The 22,464-nt window shown below is 39.8% G+C and overlaps 1 long non-coding RNA gene across 2 annotated transcripts; it reads right to left on the minus strand.

Annotated features, from left to right (window-relative positions):
• Positions 1–2,974: 2,974 nt before the first annotated feature.
• Positions 2,975–22,463, minus strand: LOC114486457 (uncharacterized). Of its 2 annotated transcripts, XR_003680235.2 has the most exons (4): positions 22,173–22,463; positions 19,830–20,428; positions 18,888–19,001; positions 2,975–3,207 (listed from the first exon to the last, which is right to left on the minus strand). It is a non-coding gene; the product is annotated as an uncharacterized lncRNA (long non-coding RNA). The 2 variants fall into 2 exon arrangements; XR_003680234.2 differs by lacking the exon at positions 2,975–3,207 and having other exon boundaries at positions 18,185–19,001.
• Between the last annotated feature and the right edge of the window lies 1 nt (position 22,464).

Below are 22,464 nucleotides of genomic sequence, written 5' to 3' on the forward strand. Positions count from 1 at the left end.
CCGGAGCCTGTGCTCCGCAACGGGAGAGGCCACAACAGTGAGAGGCCCGCGTACTGCAAAAAATATATAAATAAATAAATAAACAGTGCTTGATCAGTTAGTTATTAATTTGAAAAACAAATTAGGTTAGATGTCTACCTCCCACCATTTACAAAATTAATATCCACACAGTTTAAAGAGCTATTTTTTTTACAGAGCTGTAAGAATTTTTAAAATATAGGGGAACATGGGATAGGAAAGGACTTCAAAGAACAATCCAAAAGCCATAAAGAAAAACATTTGACTGTTATCAAAGTTGACAACTCTGGTCAATAAAGCACAAATGATGAGCTGGCAGAAAAACTTAGAACCTATATAACAAAAGCCTAATAACCAAAATACATAAATAACACCTTAAACCACAAAGAAAAAGACACCTGTATAGAAAAGGGGAGAGAAGATAGGAAAAGACAATTGAGACAGTAGGAAATGCAAATGACTGAAAAAATTCTGGAATCCAGTAACTAGGGAAGTGCAAGCTAAAATAAGATATATATTTTTTCTTCAAAAAAATTAGCAAAATTTTTAAGGATTTATAATATCAAGTGTTGGCAAGGGTGTGGAGAAACTCTGCTATTAATGATAACAAAAATTAGTACAACTTTTTTTGAGGGCAATTTGTTAGTTAAAATGTACAATGTGCATAGCCGTTGATCCAGCAGTCTCCCTTGCTGGTACCTACCTGAGAGAAATACTTGCGCATGTGCATGAAAAATAAGAAGGTCCACTACAGCTTTGTAACCAAAAAGTGAAACAATCTGCATGTATGTTGACAAGAAAATAATCTATGGTATACTTAATTCTGACAATACCATGCAGCAGTAGAAGAGCAGGAAGTAAATATATATGTGGTCACATAAAAATAGTAAAAAACTCAAGTTGCAGAATAATAGGTATTAGATCATATGTTATAGTTTTAAATTATGTTTCTATATGTATTTAAATGCACAGAGAAAAGGTCTGGGCAATACCCACCAAAATGAAAAGGGAAGTTAATTCCTGGGAGTACTCATGTCTGTATAGCATGAATTTCTTAATATATTCTCATTTATTGCAGACAATTTGAAAAATACAGAATAAAATATGAAAGTGAAAATCACCAGCAACTCTACTAGCCAGAGATATCAGCCTTTGGTACTTAGGTGTCCTTCTTTCCAGACTGATAGAAAAATGTTTATAGTTATGTTATAAGCATTTCCAATGTCATTAAATATTCTTTAGAAACATAAATTTTAATGGCTGCATAATATTCCATCATATGACATTACCAAGTATAAGTTTATTACATCATCTAGAAAGAACATTGGGGAAAATATTTTATTTTTATTTTATTTTATTTCATTTCATTTCATTTATTTTTTTGGCCGCTCCATGCAGCATGCAGGGTCTTAGTTCCCCGAACAGGGATCAAATCCATGCCCCCTTCAGTGGAAGCACGGAGTCCTAACCACTGGACTGCCAGGCAATTCCCAGGATTCAATGTATTTTTTTTAATTTTTATTTATTTTTTTTAGCCACGCTGCACAGCTTGCAGGGTCTTAGTTCTGTGGGGGTCAGGGATTGAACCTGGGCCCTCGGTAGTGAAAGCACGGAGTCCTAACCACTGGACCGCCAGAGAATTCCCTGGGGAAAATATTTTAAAATGGGAATCCATATCATCTTCCAGGCCTTAACAAGTTCTCACAAGAAGAGATTTATCAGAATTACCTAGGAAGCTATTACAAAATACACCTGTTGGAGAGTTTCACCACCACCACCCCACCCAACCTGGGTGTATTTTTGGTGAAAGAATTCATTGCAAGCAGACCTGCACTACAATAAAAGTGGGTTTTTTTAAGTTCTTTAGGAAAAGAAAATGTTAGTAGATGGATTAGTAAATTAGGATTTCAACAGGGAATGAGAAACACTGGAAAAAATAAATTTGTTGGGAAATAGAAAAGCATTCTTTTAAATCACATTAAAAGATAAATATCAATTTAAAGAAAATATAATGTATTGTATATAATTTACCTTTATAAATTTATAAATTACTTCTATATATAAAAGAAAATGGATAACAGTTACAGCACAAAGGACAGATGGGGGTAATGGAAGAATACTATTATAAAGTTCTTAACACTATATGTGAAATGGCATAATATTATTTGAAGGTAAATTATAATAAGTTAAAAATATATACAGTAAACACTAAATCACTAAAATTATAAAACAAACTTATAATTAATAAGCCAATAGTAGAGGTAAAATTGAATCATTAAAAAATACTTAAAAGAAGGCAGAAAAAGAAGAAAAATAAAACACATGGAGCAACTAGAAAACAGAAAGCAACAGGAAAATTTCAATCCAACCATACTGACAGTATCAATAAATGTAAATGGTTTAAACTCTTCTAAACTCTATAATTAAAAGGAAGATATTGACAGAGTGGATTAAAAAAAGCAACATCCAACCATATGCTGCCTATTTAAAAAAAAAACACTTTAAATATCAAGACACAGATTAGAAGTAAAAGGATGAAAAAAGAGACATCATGCAAATACTAATCAAAGGAAAACAAGAGTGGCTATATTAATACTAAAAAGGACTATTAACAGGGATAGAGAGGAATATCTCATAATGATAAAGGATCAACTCATCAAGAAGACATTTCAATCCTAAATATGTATGCACCTAATAACAGGACTTCAAACTACATGACACAAAAACTCTGAAGAGAAAAAGTAGACAAAGTCCGCAACTATGGTAGGATATTTCAAAATTCTTCATTCATTATAGAGCAAGTAAACAAAAAACATCATTATGGATATATGGTACAAGGTAAAAATTTGCAGGATAAAGCTAAAGCAGTGCTTAGAGGGAAATGAACAACATTAAATGGTTATATTGGAAAAGAAGAAAGATCTAAAATCAACTTCTCAAGATTCTATCCTAAAAAATTAAAAAGAAAATGGGAAATTAGCTCAGAGTAGGCAGAAAGAAGAAAATATTAAATGAAGGGTGGAAATCAGTGAAATAGAAAGTGGAAAAACAGTAGCTCATATCAATGAAACCTCCAAGTTTCTTTGAAAAGATTTATAAATTTGATAAACCTCTAGCCAGATTAATCACAAATAGAGAAGAGTCAACTTACCAATGTCAGGAACACAAGTGGGGACATCACAGTATATCCTGCAGAAATTAAAAGGGTAATTGGAGGATATGCTGAACTACTTCATGTCAATATATTGACAAATACGATGAACAAATATCTTGAAACACAAACTATTAATGTTCACTCAAGAAAAAAGAAAACTTAGTGGCCCTATATCAAGGAAATTGAATTTATAGTTAATCTTCTCACAGAGAAAACTCCAGGCCCAATGACTTCATTGGTGAGTTATACCAAGCACATAAGGAGATATAATCGTATAATACAAACTGTATGCAAACTTTTCAGAAAACAGAGTAGAAACAATTCCCAGCTCATACTATCAGGCTAGCATTACCCAGTTACCAAAACCAGACAAAGATAATACACAGAAAGAAAACTACAGTTTAATATCTATCATGAAGATGATACAAAAATCCTGAACAAAATTTTAGTAAATAAAAACCAGTGATTTTTTTTAAAAAGGATAATATATCATGTTCACGTTGGGTTTATCTCAAGATATAATAATAAACATAATATAATACAAAAATAATCAGTGTGATTGGCCATATCGGCAAACAAACAAAAAAATCATATGGTCATCTCAATAGATGCATAAAAATCACTTGACAAAACTCAACAATTATTCATTACTAAAGAAATCCTTCCACTGACTATAAATAAAAGGGAACTTTTTCAATGTGATAAAGTTCATCTACAAAAAACCTAGCGCTAACATCATGCTTAATGGTGGAGGAACAATGCTTTCTCTCTAAGATGGCAGACAAGGTAAGAATATTCACTCCCACTACTTTATATAACATGGTACTGGCAGTCCTGCCCAATGTAACAAGAGAGGGTAAAAGGTGAGAGGCATGCAGACTATAAAGAAAAACTGCCTTTATTCACAGATAGCCTAAGGAATGTAAAAAAAAAAAAAAAATAGCACTACTAGAACTAAGAAGTGTTTTAAGAAGGACACTGGATACAAGGTCAGTATACCAAAATCAATTGCATTTCTATATACAAGCAATGGACAATCTAAAATTAAAAATTTTTAAATATATCGCTTGGCTTTCAGACTTCAGCAAGCTTCCAGTGACTGTCCCCTCACAGAAACATCAATTTGAACGAATATCCACATGCAAAAATACCTTCAAAAGAGCTAAGGATTCCAGGTGGGGATTAGAGCACCTGGGTGGAGCACAGAAGAGAAGATGCATTGAGGAGGGAAGGAAAGACAGTTTCACATTATCTCTGTCACCCTTTCCCCAACCCCAGGCAGCCCAGTGTGAAGAGAGACACCCTCCCAGTGGGAGAAAGAGAATGAAATGAACACTTGACTTTACTAAAGCCCCAAGACCAGGCCTACCCCAATGCCAGACTGACCCCTGTGGCCCCAGGCTCCAGCAGAACCAGAGCCCCGGCCTTCCCCAGCAGACCTCAGCGCTGGGCCAGCCCCCATGGGACCAGGCTTGACGCCTAATATTACAGTCCTAGACACCAGGCCTGCCTCTGTGAACTCAGGTCTTCAGCCTACCACCACAGACTTAGGTACCAGACCTGCCCCATGGATCCAAGTGCCAAGCTCAACCCAGTGGACCCAGGCTTCAGGCCCACCCCACGATGGACCGAGGCACTAGGCCTGCCCACCTGTTGACCCAGGCACCAGACTTGCTTGCTGAAGGGCTCCAGAGCAAGCCTGGAGATAACCAACAGATGTGCAACCCAGAATCTCTGGATGGGCTGCCTGGTGAAGGGCTTTGCCTGTCGAAATCAGTCTGTAAAGACTAGAAGAGGTGCCTACTTCTTCAAGTGTACATACATCAACACGAGGCCACAAGGATCACAAATAATCAAGTAAATATGCTATCACCAAAGTAAAATAATAGAGCTCCAATAACTGATCCCAAAGTAATGGAGATCTATGAACTGTCCGACCAAAAATTGAGAAGAATCCTCTTAAAGAAATTCAGTGAAATACAAGGAAAATACAAACAACTAAATGAAACTAGTGATTTCCTGGGTATGGCACCAAAAGCACAAGCAACAAAAGCAAAAATAAACAAGTGGGACTACATCAAACTAAAAAGCTTCCGCAATGCAAAGAAAGTAATCAGAAAAATGAAAAGGCAACCTACAGAATGGGAGAAAATTTTTGCAAACCATAGAGCTGATAAGGGATTAATATCTAAAATATGGAAGGAACTCATACAACTTGACAGAAAAAAAAAACAAATAACCTGACTTAAGAATGAGCAAAGGGGGCTTCCCTGGTGGCGCAGTGGTTGAGAGTCCGCCTGCGGATGCAGGGGACACGGGTTCGTGCCCCGGTCCGGGAGGATCCCGCATGCCGCGGAGCGGCTGGGCCCGTGAGCCATGGCCGCTGAGCCTGCGCATCCGGAGCCTGTGCTCCACGACGGGAGAGGCCATAACAGTGAGAGGCCCGCGTACCACCAAAAAAAAAAAAAAAAAAAAAAAGAATGAGCAAAGCACCTGAATAGATATTTTTCAGAAGAAGACATCTAAACGGCCAACAGCTATATGAAAAAGTGCTCAGTGTTACTAATCATCAAGGAAATGCAAGCCAAAACCTCAATGAGATAACACCTCACGCCAGTTAGAATGACTGTCACCAAAAAGACAAGAAATAAGTGTTGGCAAGGATGTGGAGAAAAGGGGACCCTTGTGCACTGTTGGTGGGAATGTCACTTAGTGCAGCCACTATGGAAAACAGTATGGAGGTTCCTCAAGAAAGTAAAAATAGAACTACTGTATGATCCAGCAATTCTACCTCTGGGTATTTATTTGAAGGAAATGAAAACACTAACTCGGAAAGATATGTGCACTCCCATGTTCGTAGTAGCATTATTTACAGTAGCCAAGACATGGAAGCAACGTAAGTGTCCATCAATGGATGAATGGATAAAGAAGATCAGGTATATATACAAAATGGAATATTATTCAGCCATGAGGTAAAAGAAAATCCTGCCATTTGTGGCAACATGGATGAACCTTGAAAACATTATGCTAAGTGAAATAAGCCAGATGGAGAAAGACAAATACTATATGATCTCACTTACATATGGAATCTGGAAAAAAAAATGATTGAATTCACAGAAGCAAAGAATAAGAATGGGGGGGGGCAGTGGCAGTGGAGGAAACAAGGAGATGTTGGTCAAAGGGTACAAAACTGCAGTTATGTAGGATGAATAAGTCCAGAGATCTAATTATAGGCATGATGACTATACCTAATAATACTGTATTGAACACTGAAAATACGCTAAGAGTAGATTTCAGGCAAACTCATCACATCCCCAAATGGTAATTATCTGAGAAGATGATATGTTAATTAGCTTTACTATACTAATAATTTCATTATGGATATGTATATCAAATCATCAAAAATATATACAATTTTTCTTTTTAAAAATATAAATAAATTTAATATTAATTAAAATAGTGTCAAGAACATACTAAGGAATAAATTTAGCAAACTATGCACAAGATTTATATACTAAAAGCCACAAAATACTACTGAGAGAAATTAAAGACCTAAATAAGTGGGAAGTTATATCCTGTTTTGGATCAGAACACTCAATAGTGTTAAGATGTCAGTTCTCCCAAAATTGATCTATAGATTCAATGTAACCTCAATCAAAATCCCAGCAGACTTTTTAAAAATGAAAATTGACAGGGACTTCCCTGGTGGTCCAGTAGTAAAGAATCCACCTTCCAATGCAGGGGACGCAGGTTCGATCCCTGGTGGGGAACTAAGATCCCACGTGCCGTGGGGCAAGTAAGCCCATGCGCCACAACTACTGAGCTCGTGTGCCTCAACAAGAGAGCCTGAGTGCTGCAAACTACAGAGCCCCTGTGCTCTGGAGCCTGCACCACAACTAGAGAGAAGCCAGCGTGCCACAAAAGAGCCTGTGGCCGCAACAAAAGATCCCGAGTGCCGCAACTAAGACCCAACGCAGCCAAAAAAGAAAAAAGAAAACTGCTCTGATTTTTTTCAATACCTACATGTAAAAGAGACTAGGAAAATACAGCCACCGTAATACTTTAAGACAGCATATAATGGAGGAGTCTAAAAAAAAAAAATTGACAGACTGATCCTAAATTTACATAGAAATAAAAGGACGTGATATAGCAGAAACAATTTTGAAAAAGAACAAAGTTGAAAGACTTACACTACCTGATTTCAAGACTCACTAAAAAGCTGCAGTCATCAAAACAGTGTGGTCCTGACATAAAGACTGACGAATGATCAGTTGATCAGAATAGTGAGTGCCAAAATACAAACAGACAAAGGTGCCAAGGTAATTCAAAGGAGAAAGGGTAGGCTTTACAACAAATAATGCTGGAACAACTGGGTGGCCAATCCTTTCCTCATACGGTACATAAAACTTTACTTGAGTTGGGTCATACACTTAAATATAAGAGTTAAAACTGTAGAATTTCCAGAAGAAAACATAGGAGAAAATCACTGTGATCTTGGGTTAGGCAAAGAATTTTTGGACACAAAATGCACATAAAAAACTGTTAAACTGGAAACTGGACTTCATAAAAATTTTTTTAATTGTTTTTTTTTTTTTTGCAGTACGCGGGCCTCTCACTGTTGTGGCCTCTCCCGTTGCAGAGCACAGGCTCCGGACATGCAGGCTCAGCAGCCATGACTCACGGGCCCAGCCACTCCATGGCATGTGGTATCTTCCCGGACCAGGGCACGAACCCGTGTCCCCTGCATCGGCAGGCGGACTCTCAACCACTGCGCCACCAGGGAAGCCCTAAATTTGTTTTTTAAAAGAACTGTTATAAAAATGAAAAGGCCACAGAATAAATATTGCAAAACAAATATCTGGAAAAATATTTGTAAATGAAGTATGTAGGGAACTCTTACAACTCAACATTAAGATAAATAGTGCCATTTTTAAAAAGTGTGCAAAAGATTTGAACAGATACTTTACCAAAGAAGATAAATGGATGACAAATAGGCACGTGAACAGATGTATTGCATCATAGTTAGTCATTGATGTAGTGAAAATTAAAACCACAGTGTAATATTACCACATACTTACTAGAATGACTAAAGGAGACAGAGAATACCAAGTGTTGACAAGGATGCAGAGCACCTGGTTCTATGACATGTTGCTGATGGGAATACAGTGGTACAGCCAGTTTGGAGAATAGTGTGACTTTCTAATAAAGTTGAACATACACTTACCATATAATCCAACAAATCCACCGCTAGGTATTTCCCAAGAGAAATGGAAATGTATGTCCACACAAAGACATTTCAGAGTACTTTTATTTGTAATAGCCAAAAACTGGAACTATACCAAATACCTATCAACAGGTAACGAATGGGTAAGTAAACTGTGGTATTTCCATGTAATGGAATGCTACTGAACAAAGAAACAAACTACTGATACGTACAATAATATGGATGAATCTCAAGAGCATTATGCTAGCTGAAAGAAGCCAGACACAAAAGACTACAGATTTCATTTATATGTCAATCTAGAGAAGGCAAAATTATAGAAACAGATCTGTTCCTGGGTTGGGGGGGAGGGGGGACGGGGACTGACTGCAAAGGAGCACGAGGGAACTTTTCTTTCTTTCTTTCTTTTTTTTCTTTTTGGCTGCACTGTGGGGCATTCTGGATCTTAGCTCCCCGACCAGGGATGGAACCCGTGCCCCCTGCAATGGAAGCACGGAGTCTTAACTGCTGGACCGCCAGGGAAGTCCCTTGAGGGAACATTTTGAGTGAAGGAAATGTTTTCTATCTTGATTTTAGTTGCGGTTATGTGACTGTATTCATTCAAAACTCATTGAACAGTACACTTAAAATGGGTGAATTTTAATTGTACATAGATTACACTGCAATAAAGCAGATTTTTTAAATGGCATATAATTCTTCCAAAATTAGTCATTTATGATCAAGGAAAATTATATGTGCTACTTTAACATTCATAATTTTATATGTAGTGTTAACTTTCTGACTCTTAAGACGATGATTTTACTGAACATATGTTGCTTAATTAATCTCCACAGTCAGATTTACTCTAACTAGAAAGAGTATTTAGCAAATTCAGTAACAACAGCAATAATATTTCATCTTCCAAATGTCCGTATGTGTTTAGACCAATTGAAGACATTGTATATTTGCTCTCTTAGAATGGCTGAGAATTAGGAAAAGAGCTCCAAGTTCTACACTGAGTAATGATCTAGAGTAGACAGAAATATACATTATTTTAAGAAAATACTAAGAGTCCTTAAATAGTAGTCTCATTTTTCTCCAACTTAATCACAAAGCTCATAAAATTATACACAATACAAGGAAACAATCGGGGCAGGTGATGAAGGAAGAGGAACCCGGGCCATCTAGGGCTGTAGTGATGAGACTAGCAGAACCGGGCCCTTTGCTGAACTGAATTCATAATCAGTTGGTTTTCCTTTGTCAGAGTGGCAAGTTACTTCAACCTACTCCCTTTGGGACTTCTGGTGAAGTTTCTTTATAATTTCTCTAGGAAAATCCTGAAATGATTACTTCTTTCCCCCTCCACTACTTTCACTCTCTCACCCTCTCCTAAAATACTTCTCCATTTCTTTTGTGTGAATCTCTAGACCACTGCAGAGGAAGCATGTCTGGTTTCACATTTTATATGCAGTATGATTTTAATTCTTGAATAAGGGTGCTAAACACTAACACAAGTCACGGTGCTAATAAGAGCCAGGTTAGGGATGTGCGTGCGGAATCCAAGCCTGTAACGCGGGGGTTCCCTAGAGAAAGACAAGGCGGTGCAGCCTCACAGCTGAGTGCACCTTGGGAGCAGCTTGTCACAGGAGACCTTTCCAACTGCCAGGCTGACTTCAGCTCTCCATCCGTGTATCTCTGCAGCTCTTATCCCCGAGCTTCAACAGAGGTATTAAGCTATGACAGAATAGGATTGGGGAATCTTATCACTTATCTCTGCCTGTAACAAACCAGGACAGATTGAAGTGCTGGATCAGCTACCCAAGAATCAGGACATTAAGGGCTAGACCTTGGTTAGAAAAAATAGTCACAGGTAGTAATTAGAAGGGGTCCAAAAGGCTGAACCCTGGCCCAAAGAGAAATTTAAAGCCCTTTTAGAGACTTAGCCCCTATCTTATTGCCAAATAAACTTTGGTTCAATTTTTTTATAAATGGGAAAAAAAATCTTACCTCTGCAGATTCCTGTGACACATGATTATTACCTAAAGACAGAAAACATTCCAGAAAAGACTGACTAAGATGTTTTCAAGTGGACAGGTCCTCTCAAGAAGCATCTTCTGGTAATCAAATTACATGAATGGAACATCATGTAATGACTTGTGGAAAAACCTATCAGCTTGCTATGGGGATTGCTATTGACTTTTCCACATGTTTAAGCCTTTTTTCCACATCTGATGTAGGCCTTCTGTAAACAAGGTCTGTGCCTCATAACAACTGTGTCCTCTGCAATACCTGGGAAGGGGCCCTGGTCATAGCAGATGTCAACCATGTGATTAATTTAAAACGTTAAATTTAACTCTGTGTATCCAAGATCACCCCCCCACCACACACACACATTCATACACACACACAACAAACTACGTCTATAATAAATTCCGTTCATCAGAACAGCAAAAGACATACTTTTAAAAATTACATTATTTTATCTCTATAAAGGCCAGAAAACCATTTTATTTGTTAACACTCCTTAAAAACTAACCTTCATTGTTTCACTCTTCCAGGAGTATACATTTTATTTTTAGAAAATTTACAAAATAGAGATAAGCAAAAAAAAAAAAAGTAAAAACCACTCATAATTCTACCACAGAGAGATAACCACATTAACATTTTGATATATTTCATTCCAATATTTTTCTATGCTTTTACTTTTATATACGTTTCTTCCTTTCTTTTTTTTTACTTCAGGAACATGTTTTATTTTTTAACCTAACACTATAATCATATTTCCATATTTCCATCAAAATTATCACTAATTTTTAAATATACAATATTATTTTAAGTGACAGCATAATCTTTCATCACATGGCTGAACTAAAACTTATTTAAACACTACTTCAGTTGGGACTTTTAAGTTGTTACTAATATTTCACTACTAGATACAAGATGCTTGTGGAAGATCTGTCTCTATCCCCAGGCCTATGAGTGGAAGTTACGTGCAGCGGGGAATAGAGAAAGGGTAAAAATGTGAGCTGCCTCCACTAGGACAGAGACATCCTTCTTTTCTTCCAGGCCTGGCACATCAACAGACTTCTCTTAAGAAAGATCTTTTAAATTATCATTATTTAAATACTAAATATAGGACATAGAGCTTCAATTTCTTTACCTCTGCATCCCACTGTGGCTCACCCAGTCATCCAGTTTGCCCTAACTCATCTTTCTATTCATTCCTCCTTTCCAAAAATTGGTTTCTGTCTTCACTAATACTAATGACAGTTTACTTCATGAGAAGAACACTTCAAACTTTATGCAATCCGATAATCCTGCTGCATTGTAATCACATGTAGAAAATACATAATTAGACTGGATATTATCACTAGCACGTTCTCTTGAGGAGCTGGGGGGAGGACCAAAACGAACTTCTTAATGAGATTCTGTTTGTTGGTACAAGATTGTATTAGAGCCTTTAATTCTTACTGTTAGAGGCTCTGTAATGAGCCCGATTAGAAGTAGTTCAGTTAAGAGATGTTAACTAGACTTATTGCCGTGATCATTTTGAAATATATACAAATACCAAATCACTACGTTGGACACCTGAAACTGATATAATGTTGTATGTCAATTATACCTTAACTAAAAAAAAACAAGGAAGAAGAGAAATAGTTCAGTAAAGGAGGAGAGAGAATGTGACAAAAACAACACAGGCTGGCAGGTTAAGTCCCTCAAGCTAACATATTTTTTTTTTCCGTGATCACTGAGAATAACAAGAGTTGACAATGGGGAAAAAGTGGGGAAGGAAATAAATAGGAAATCGTGACAAATAGACATGACAGCCAAGCTCCATTTAAAGGTCAACAAATCCATTTAGATACTACGATACCTGTCAGCTTCTAACACACTATGATCTTTCAGTATTTATTATTAACCAGAGTTTTTTTTTTTTTAAAGGCCTTCCTTTATTTTTTTTTCAGGTAAAAATAAGGCACCAGGGACAGTCAATGTTGTGTCGAATAAAGTCTGACCTGCTTAATCCTGACAAGAGTCCACTGCACGGTTAAAAATTGACAGTAGTCGCCAAACTTCCAGTGGCAATTTGAGTGACTGAATCTAAACGAGGCCAACAGTCCTAATCCTCGCATTTAATTTAGGATTAAACAGTTTTCTAGCTGGGTTTGCATGTCTGTGTGTTTGAAAGGTGATGCAATGACATACTCAAACTGGTTATTTTACTGTAGTTTTAATTCTTAAAATGTGTTAATTGGTCTTTAATGGTTATTGTTCAGGACAGATCCACTCTAATAGCATCCTGTATTTTCCTAGTATCTTTCAAACTAAAAGCTTTTCACATAGTCCTACTCTTATTTTCATTTTCCCACACTCCCTTTGAGGAAGGGAGGGGGATGGGATAAAACAGATGGGAAAACAAAGACACAGAAAGGTAAGCGTGTGGCCCTGGTCACCCAGCCAGTGACTAAACTAGACCAGTGGGTTCTCTTACATCCAAATTATAACGTCCAGCTAGACCAAGGCATTGGATCTTACGGACTTTTTCCCCCTCATATTTGCTGGTGAGAAAGAAATTTCCTATCTGAAAGTATACCTTTCTGGGCAAATAGCAAGTGCTAAGGGTGCTCTTTCGTTCTCTTTATGTTCCAGATATGCAGTCTGGAACCAGGGCAGAAATCCTGAGAGAGGAAACTAAATTTGCAGATGATGATCCAAGAGTTTTCCTTACACTGAATTTGGGATATATATTTTATTTATTTATTTATTTATTTTTGGCTGCATTGGGTCTTTGTTGCTGTGTGTAGGCTTTCTCTCGTTGCGGGGAGCGGGGGCTACTCTTTGTTGTGGTGCGCAGGCCTCTCACTGCGGTGGCCTCTCCTGTTGGGGAGCATGGGCTCTAGGTGCACGGGCTTCAGTAGTTGTGGCACACGGGCTCAGTAGTTGTGGCACACAGGCCCAGCCGCTCCGCAGCATGTGGGATCTTCCTGGACCAGGGATCGAACCCATGTCCCCTGCATTGGCAGGTGGATTCTTAACCACTGCACTGCCAGGGAAGTCCAAGATTTGGGATTTTTAAAACACAAAGCTGTATAAGCACATGTATTCTCTAGACAAACTGACTGGGTGTCTCCAAAGGGCAGACTGGGAGAAATTACAAGGAGACATATTTTAGCTTAATGTAAGCAAGAATTAATATAATTCATGTTATCAAGAATTAATGTAAGCACTCACACTTTCTGATTTCAAAACATACTACAAAGCTACAGTAATCAAGGTAAGGTGGTACTGGGATACAGATAAACAGATCACTGGAATAGAATTGAGAGTCTAGAAATAATCCCTCACATTTGTGATAAGTTGATTTTCAACAAGAATGCCAAGACCACTCAATGGGAAAAAACAGTCTTTTCAACAAATGGTGCTGGGACAACTGGATAGCCACAGATAAAAAAAAAAGAAAGTGAATACCTACTTCATACCATACACAAAAATTAACTCAAAATGAATCATAGATCCAAATTTAAGAGCAAAACCTATAAAACACCTAGAAGAAAACCTAGGAGTGAATCTTTGTGAGCTTTAGCTAGGCTATGGTTTCTTAGATACGACACCAAAAGCACAAGCAACAACAACAAAAAATAGATTCACTGGACTTCACTGTCGTTAGGAATGTAAAGCGGTGCAGCTGCTTTGGAAGACAGTCTGGCACTTCCTCAAAAGGTTAAACACAGGATTACCATGCAATTCCAGCAACTCCAGCTGGAATTATGCTATTTATATATTTGATAAATGGAGATAAGAGGATAAAAAAGCTTAGGAAAATTCCGCTCCAAAGTACATACCCAAGAGAAATAAAACATGTCCAAACAAAAAACTGTACATGAATGTTCATAGCAGCATTATTCATAATAGCCAAAAAGTGGAAACAACTCAAATGTCCATCAACCAATGAATGGATAAATAAATTGTGGTATATCCATACAATGGAATATAATTCGGGCATGAAAATGAATGAAGTACTAACACATGCTACAACATGGATGGACTTTGAAAACATTATGAATAATCTGCTGTTAATCCCATCCAGTATACTATTATCTCAGACATCACAGTTTTCATTTCTAGAAGTTGATTTTGGGTCTTTTAAAAATATCTTCCACATCTCTACTTAACGTAGTCAATCCTTCCTTGAGCCTCTGAAGCTATGGAACAGAGTTATAATAGCTATTTTAATGTCTTTGCCTGCTAATTCTAATATCTGCATCAGTTCTGAGTCAGTGTGTTCACTTTCCTCATTACGGGTCATATTTCCCAGTATGCCCAGTAAATTTTCATTAATTCCATTCACTGTGAATTTACCTTGCTGAGTGCTGGATATTTCTGTAGTCCCAATTCTTTTTTTTTTTTTTTTTTTTAAGATGTTGGGGGTAGGGTTGGGTCTTCGTTTCTGTGCGAGGGCTTTCTCTAGTTGTGGCAAGCGGGGGCCACTCTTCATCGCAGTGCGCGGGCCTCTCACTATCGTGGCCTCTCTTGTTGCGGAGCACAGGCTCCAGACGCGCAGGCTCAGTAGTTGTGGCTCCCGGCCTAGTTGCTCCGTGGCATGTGGGATCCTCCCAGACCAGGGCTCGAACCCATGTCCCCTGCATTAGCAGGCAGATTCTCAACCGCTGCGCCACCAGGGAAGCCCAGTCCCAATTCTTGAGTTTGTTCTGGGGCACAGTTGTTTGGAAACAATTTGATACTTTCAAGTCTTTTTTTTTTTTTTAATTTGTTAGGCAGGACCAGGGCGGCATTTAATCGAGAGCCAATTTTGCCCCACAACTGAGGCAAAATTCTTCTGAGTACTTTTGCCTAATGACTTGTGAATTATAAGATTTCCAATCTGGCTAGCGGGAACAGGCACTATTCAGGCCTGGTATGAGTTCTTGTTACTGTTCGCATAATACTTTCAGGTGGTTCTTTCCCTGACCTTGAACAGTTTCCTCACATTCATGTGCTGGTGAGTATTCTACTGAATACCTAAGGGGGACCCTCTGAAGATCTCTAGATTTTTGTTGTTGTCATTTTTCTCTCTGTGTGTAGCTCTCTCCTATCTGGTATTCTGTCTTGCAAACTCTAGCTGTCTTGGTCTCTCTGGACTCTAGCTTCAGCTCCTCACCTCAGGGAATCTTCGAGGCTCTACCCAAATTCCACCTTTCCATGCCACCATCGGGGAAGTCTCTCAAGGCAGTAGGCTGGGCACTCACAGGGCTTACCTCATTTGTTTCCCATTTCATCAGGCCTGATGTCCAACATCTCGAAAATGGCTATTTAAAAACAATATTTTGTCTAGATTTTTAGTTGTTTCTGGTGGGTGGGTAAATTTGGCCCCTTTTACTCCATCTTGATAGGAAGTGGAAGTCCAAGCTCATGCTAAATTTAGCAAAAAAGTAGAATTAACTGGTTCACAAAACCACAGAAAGGAAGAAAGTTTACTGGCCTTAAAGTTAACTGGATTTATTGACTCAAGTTTCACCAGAACACTTTCTCTTTCTCTCTCCGTCTGTCTGTCTCATTTCTACTTCTATAGTTTGGCCACATTCGAGTGGAGGTCACAGCCGCTGTCAGCTCTAGAGCCCACCTTGACAGCCAGCATGCCAAGGACAAAGACAGAGCTCCTTTTCCATCTCCAACTTGGATAATATGGTGGAAGGAGGGGCCTGACTTGGATGTATCCCATGTCTATGCACCAACCACTAAGCCCTAGAGGGTATGTTAAAAGACTGACCCAAGAAGCAACAATCAAAAATGTATATCGGGGGCTTCCCTGGTGGCGCAGTGGTTGAGAGTCCGCCTGCTGATGCAGGGGACGCGGGTTCGGGCCCCGGTCCGGGAAGATCCCACATGCCGCAGAGTGGCTGGGCCCGTGCCATGGCCACTGAGCCTGCGCGTCCGGAGCCTGTGCTCTGCAACGGGAGAGGCCATAACAGTGAGAGGCCCACGTACCGCAAAAAAAAAAAAAAAAAAAAAGTATATCATCTACCTTACTATTGTACACGTAGGTTTGGGCATTTGTAAGTATTTTCTCATGATAACTTCCTGTAAATTGCTGTGTCAAAGGTTTTAGACAAAGCTTTTTTCATATTGTCAACTGTTCCACTGAAAAGTTGATACCACTTCACCTGAACTCCCACCCACAGTGGGTAATTGGTACATTTCCCCTCACCATTACCAACACCAGGTACTTTTTTTTTTTTTCAGTGTTACAAAGCTGGCCAGTGAAAACAATTTATTTCACTGTTATTTTAATTTGCAGTTCTTTATTATTCCTGAAATCAAATGTTTTTCATAGACATTCATTCATACAGTGGGTATTTACTGAGTGCCCGCTATGTGACAGTCACTATTCTAGACACTAAAGGTATATTAGCCTTTTGTATTTTTTATTTTGTGACTTTCCTATAATTTGGTCATTTTTCTACTGAGGCATTTGTCTTTTTCTTATTGATCTGTGAGAATTTCTTATGTACAGATGGCATCAACTCTGTCACACACATAGCAAAATTTTAAAACTTAAGTCATTTGTCTTTAATTTTGTTTTTTATAATATTTTGGTGTACAACTGTTTAATATGTCAAATCCTTTAGACCCCTGCCCTTGAGGTTGATGTAGTCTTGTCACTTTTAAGCTGGTCACATCTGGCATGTTAGCCAGTTTCTGTTTGAGATTCACCAAGTCATATGTAAAAATCAGCTTTCGGGGCTTCCCTGGTGGTGCAGTGGTTGAGAGTCCGCCTGCCGATGCAGGGGACGCGGGTTCGTGCCCCGGTCCGGGAGGATCCCACATGCCGCGGAGCGGCTGCGCCCGTGAGCCGTGGCCGCTGAGCCTGCGCATCCGAAGCCTGTGCTCCGCAACGGGAGAGGCCACAAGAGTGAGAGGCCCGCGTACCGCAAAAAAAAATAAAAATAAAAATAAAAATAAAAATAAAAAAAATAAAAATCAGCTTTCGGCATGTGCCCCTCCTAGAGCTTAATCTACTCTTGCTCCTTATAAGACTCCCGGGGCTGCAGGCATGATTCGAAACAGGTTTTCTCCCAAAAGGCTAATTAAGAGGGACTACTTCTGCTGTGTTTACCAGGGTCATCACAGACTTGGGTTATAAACAAATATTCTAGGTGATAATGTTATCTGCTTATCAATTTAAGAAAATCTATGAATAATGAGACTATTAAGTCAAATAACAACACATTTATTTTTCATTTAGGACTCTAAATTTTGATTTGCTCTGATCTGACAGCTGACATTTCCTGGTAGTCCCAGGAGAAAAGCAGGACAACAGCATCCAAAAACGTAGGTTTGCAGAAGCTGCTTCTCTCATACATGCCCATTTATCTGGAACAAATATCCTGCATATTCAGTAAAAGTAACAGACCGAAACATGAAGAATGTGGCTTCTTGGCTATGTTAGAAGGGGTCTTCTAGGCTCCAAATATATATTTTTTTAACGTGTAAAATACACAAAACTTTCCTGCTATCGTTTGCTTGGCAAAGTTAGTGTCCAGTAAAACTTTCTGCAGTGATAGAAATGTTCTCTATCTGTGCTGTTCAAGATGGGATCCATTAGCCACATATGTGGCTACAGAGCTCTTGAAATGTGGCCAGTGAGGCTGAGAAAATAAATTTTAAATTTTTTATTACATTTCAATTAATTTAAGTTTAGATAGCCACGTGTGTAGGGTTACCAGATTTAGCAAATAAAAATATAGGATGCTCAGTTAATTATTAATTTCAGATAAGCAACAGATAATTTTGTAGTTTAAGTATATCCCAAATATTGCATGGGACACATTTACACTACAAATTTATTCTTTATTTATCTGAAATTCAAATTTAACTGAGCGTCCGATATTTTATCTAGCAACCTTATATATGTGGCTAATGTCTACCATATTGGACAGTGCAGGTTTGAAGAACTCACAAAGTTCTTCACAATTGCTCAGACTCTTGCAGGATTAAATCAAGGAGGAGAAATGGTTATGGTCATATCTTGGCAAGAAAAAGTAGCCTGAATTCTGAAAGAAAGCCATTAGATGCCAGGGCCAGGACACCAAACCAATGAAATTCCATCCAACAATCGTTTATTGGAAGCCTTCTGTGTGCAGAAAACATACTCAGCTGTATACACCAGTATGGCTGTACAAATTGCTGAGACCAGTGTCCATTTGATTTGGTTGGTTCCTGTTCTGTACTGGGTGTTAACTATCTTGAATATCATCCCTGACTGTGAAGAACAAGGCAGGATGTCTGGAGATCCTCCTCTCCAGGCATTTACAACCTGATAGAACAGCATCTTTAAAAACAAACAAAATCAAGAAGCCCTTTAACAAAAGATAGATGCTAAGTGATATATACTAGGAAAATGCTATGGGAATGCAAAGTGTCAGCCACGGAGGGAACCACAGGTGGATGAGGTTGTTTGCTCGGTTGTGGTGTTTTGTTTTGTTTTGCCAAGGTCTAATAAACTCATCTTCTCACCTTTTCTTCCTCGAGCTTGACACATTTTATGAACAAGACTTGTAGACCTCCATACAATTAAATCAAGGTGGGCATACTGGTGCAGGTATACTCCAAGAAAAATTCCCAGACTTTCTGCAAAGAGAGCCAATGGATCCCTCGGTCAGAAATGCCAAACCAGTGAAATGCTATTCAATGCAAAAAGACATGTGTAGAGTACCTACTCTGATTCTGGGCTATGGGGTTAAGTTTCCAGGTGTAGCAGTCCAGTTATTCTACTTCCTTAATTTCTGCAGTCGAGAAAAACACAGACTTCTCCATCAAGCCACAGGCATAGCTGGCTTGTATCAGGCCATCTAGGCCTGGCTCTGGCCCATTTCCACTGCGGAAAACTGCCAATCACACGATGGCCCTTTCTCCTACCCTTCCCAAATCTCAGCTCCTAGATGAAATCTAGGTCAGTTGTCCGTCTGAAATCTGTCATGTCTGACATCATGACAGTTCAACATTTTCGCTAGATTTTGAACTCTGAATGTGGCTCACAGCTGCACGGCAGGTTAGAGCAGGTTAGAGCAGCTGCAGTGTTGGCTGTTGGTGGTTCACAGCTGAGCTCCCTCTGTAGGGCCCTTGGTGAGGGAGCTGCCTTGGTCAAGGTTCCACCCCTCCCTGGGGCCACCGGCATCAAATGGCTGGTCACTGGGGATGTGAGGCCACACCTCGTTTGATCGGGGACAACTCTGCACCGTTATCCAGCCTCCACGGGCTCAGCTGAGGCCCCTGGTGCCACAGCATCGAAGTTCGCCTTCTCCGTCTGCCCAATTCTGCTTCCCCTACTGCTGTACACGTGTCGTTCCTAAGAATACACTCCACCTCCAAAACACACACACACACACACAAAACAAAATAACCCCAACACCCTGTATGCATGTCTCCATCTAGGAGTCTGTTTCAGGGGAGACTTACCGAAGACATGGGTTGTTGAAATATCTCTTAAGTAAACTTCCAGCTTCTTAGGACAAACTTCTCGCTTTAAGACTGGCGTTTTCTATTGCTTGGGAAAAACATGGCCTGAACTGCCTTTTTCCAGACAGATGGGCAGACTTCACAGAGGCGGGAGACTGAGCAGTTTCTGGCATGAGAGGAACCTTCCAGTGTTGGTTATATTACGTGGGATGAGCAGACAGGTGCCTGCAATTAATCTTCCTATTCCTCACTAAAGTGCCAGGAGCCAGCGAGATATATAGATTGCTAAATACCCCGGAGCTAATCCAATCCTGCCCAGCAAAATAGTCACTTATTACAGGGAAGGCCTCCCAAGAACCAATTTCACGCTCTGCTGGGAATAACTACCTCCTCTTTCTTCCAGGAGACTTCTCACTTGTCCCTCTCCTGACTAACTTTTCTTGCAAGAATAAAAGCTGCTCTTTGGAGTCTTGGAAGTGGGCTTTGCCACCTCTGATTCACAGCCAATTTCTCTTGTGGAATTTGACCAGCATGTCTCTTCTTGCCAGCTGTCACCCATTCATCTTTCTTCTGGCTTTTTGTGCCTTCTTTCGGCTTAGCTGCAAAGTGGGAAACGAGGGTGGAGTGGAGGGTGGTGCTTACACGTATGGAGTTCCTACTGTGTACCAAGCACTGTGCTGGGCACTTCACATTATCTCATTAAACCTCACAATAAACCTGGAAGATATATAATATATATGTGTGTGTGTGTGTGTGTGTATATACGTATATATATATGTGTGTATGTATATCACACGTACAATATATATGCCCTTCCCCCACACTCCAGACACACACAACACCAAGGTTCAAAGAGTTACATAATTTAGTTCTTTAAGATGTGTAACATCTCCTCTTTAGGAAGTTATCAGTCTTAGCTAGGTTTCCGTATGATTGTGAAGCAGCGTCCTAGGCTACTTCTAATGCAACTTACGTCCGTATTGGTCAAACTTGGTCTGATAGTGGTCTGGAGGCAGAGCTAGCCCTTCAATAACCCCTAATTTTACTCCTAAATCCTTTACAGTCTAATCTGTCCTAATGCTGTAGGTCGGAGGAGGCATCAGAAACTGGGAGAATCTCCTACCAGCTGACCAACCTTCTTGTTGTATAACGGATTAATGAACTCATTTAACGAGTATTTACTGCACTGTTACTGCCTACCATGTGCAGGAAGCATGGCTGGGAGATGCTGAGGCCCAGGAATGAAGAGCATGCACTCGGGTCAGACTGCTTGAGCGTGAATCCAGGCTCCATCACTTAGGAGCAGCGGGACCTATTAAAGATCTTCTGTACTAGATATTGTTAACCTCTCGGGTCCTCAGCTTTTTCACTTGTAAAGTAGAGATAAAGCACCTATGTCATGGGGTGGTGGGTAGTTGTGAGGTTTAAATAGGATTGTCTATGTAAAAACAATCAGGATCCTGATTCAGGAAACACATGGTTTGGGAGGGGAGATAAGATGTGTGTGTATAACAATACAAATTTAGAAAGTGATGGATGCTGTGATGGTAGAAATCACGCATGGTGAAATTTAGAGGAAGGAAAGATTACTTCTAGGTGGGGAAATCAGAGAAGACTTCTTGCATAAAATAGCGTTCGAGTTGATGGATGATATTCACACTGACCAGTAATAAACCTGTGAGTGGCAACCCTCTTGTCAACCAGTAAGTACCATCTAAAGTTTAAAACAGCACCAAGGGACTTCCCTGGTGGCACAGTGGTTAAGAATCCACCTGCTAATGCAGGGGACACGGGTTCGAGCCCTGGTCTGGGAAGATCCCACATGCCGCGGAGCAACTAAGCCCATGCGCCACAACTACTGAGCCCACACACCACAGCTACTGAAGCCTGCACGCCTAGAGCCCATGCTCCGCAACAAGAGAAGCCACTGCAACGAGAAGCCCACGCGCTGCAACGAAGAGTAGCCCCCGCTCGCCTCAACTAGAGAAAGCCCACGCGCAGCAACGAAGACCCCACACAGCCAAAAAAAATAAATTCATTTTTTAAAAAAGCACCAAGTAACCGAGCCCTGGAATACAGCATCATGAGGCTGGGTGCCCAATGGGGATGATGACGTGCCTATGAGATCAGGAGAGGGTAACACACGTCCAACCCACAGATGCTGCTTTCCAGGGGCCTCCACAGGGTGATTCTGACCCAGGCAAGGTTTCTCCTGCCCAGGGGACTTTAGTCTGGGAAACACTCCAACTTAATGACTGTCGTCAAGAGTTTATAAAGTACACACCATGAGCCCTGAACAAAGGTATGGGAAAAGATATCAAAAAGAGAGAGAGAGGGACTTACCTGGCGGTAGTGGTTAAGACTTCGCCTTCCAACGCAGCGGGTGCAGGTTTGATCCCTGGTCCGGGAGCTAAGATCCCACATGCCTCGCGGCCAAAAAACCAAAACATAAAACAGAAGCAATATTGTAACAAATTCAATAAAGACTTTACAAATGGTCCACATCGGGAAAAAAAAAAAAAACTTTTAAAAAAAAGGGACTTCCCTGGTGGCGCAGTGGTTAAGAATCTGCCTGCCAACGCAGAGGACGCAGGTTCAAGCCCTGGCCCAGGAAGATCCCATATGCCGCGGAGCA

The sequence above is a fragment of the Physeter macrocephalus genome, chromosome 6 (genome assembly GCF_002837175.3).
Source record: "Physeter macrocephalus isolate SW-GA chromosome 6, ASM283717v5, whole genome shotgun sequence".
NCBI lineage: Eukaryota > Metazoa > Chordata > Mammalia > Artiodactyla > Physeteridae > Physeter > Physeter macrocephalus.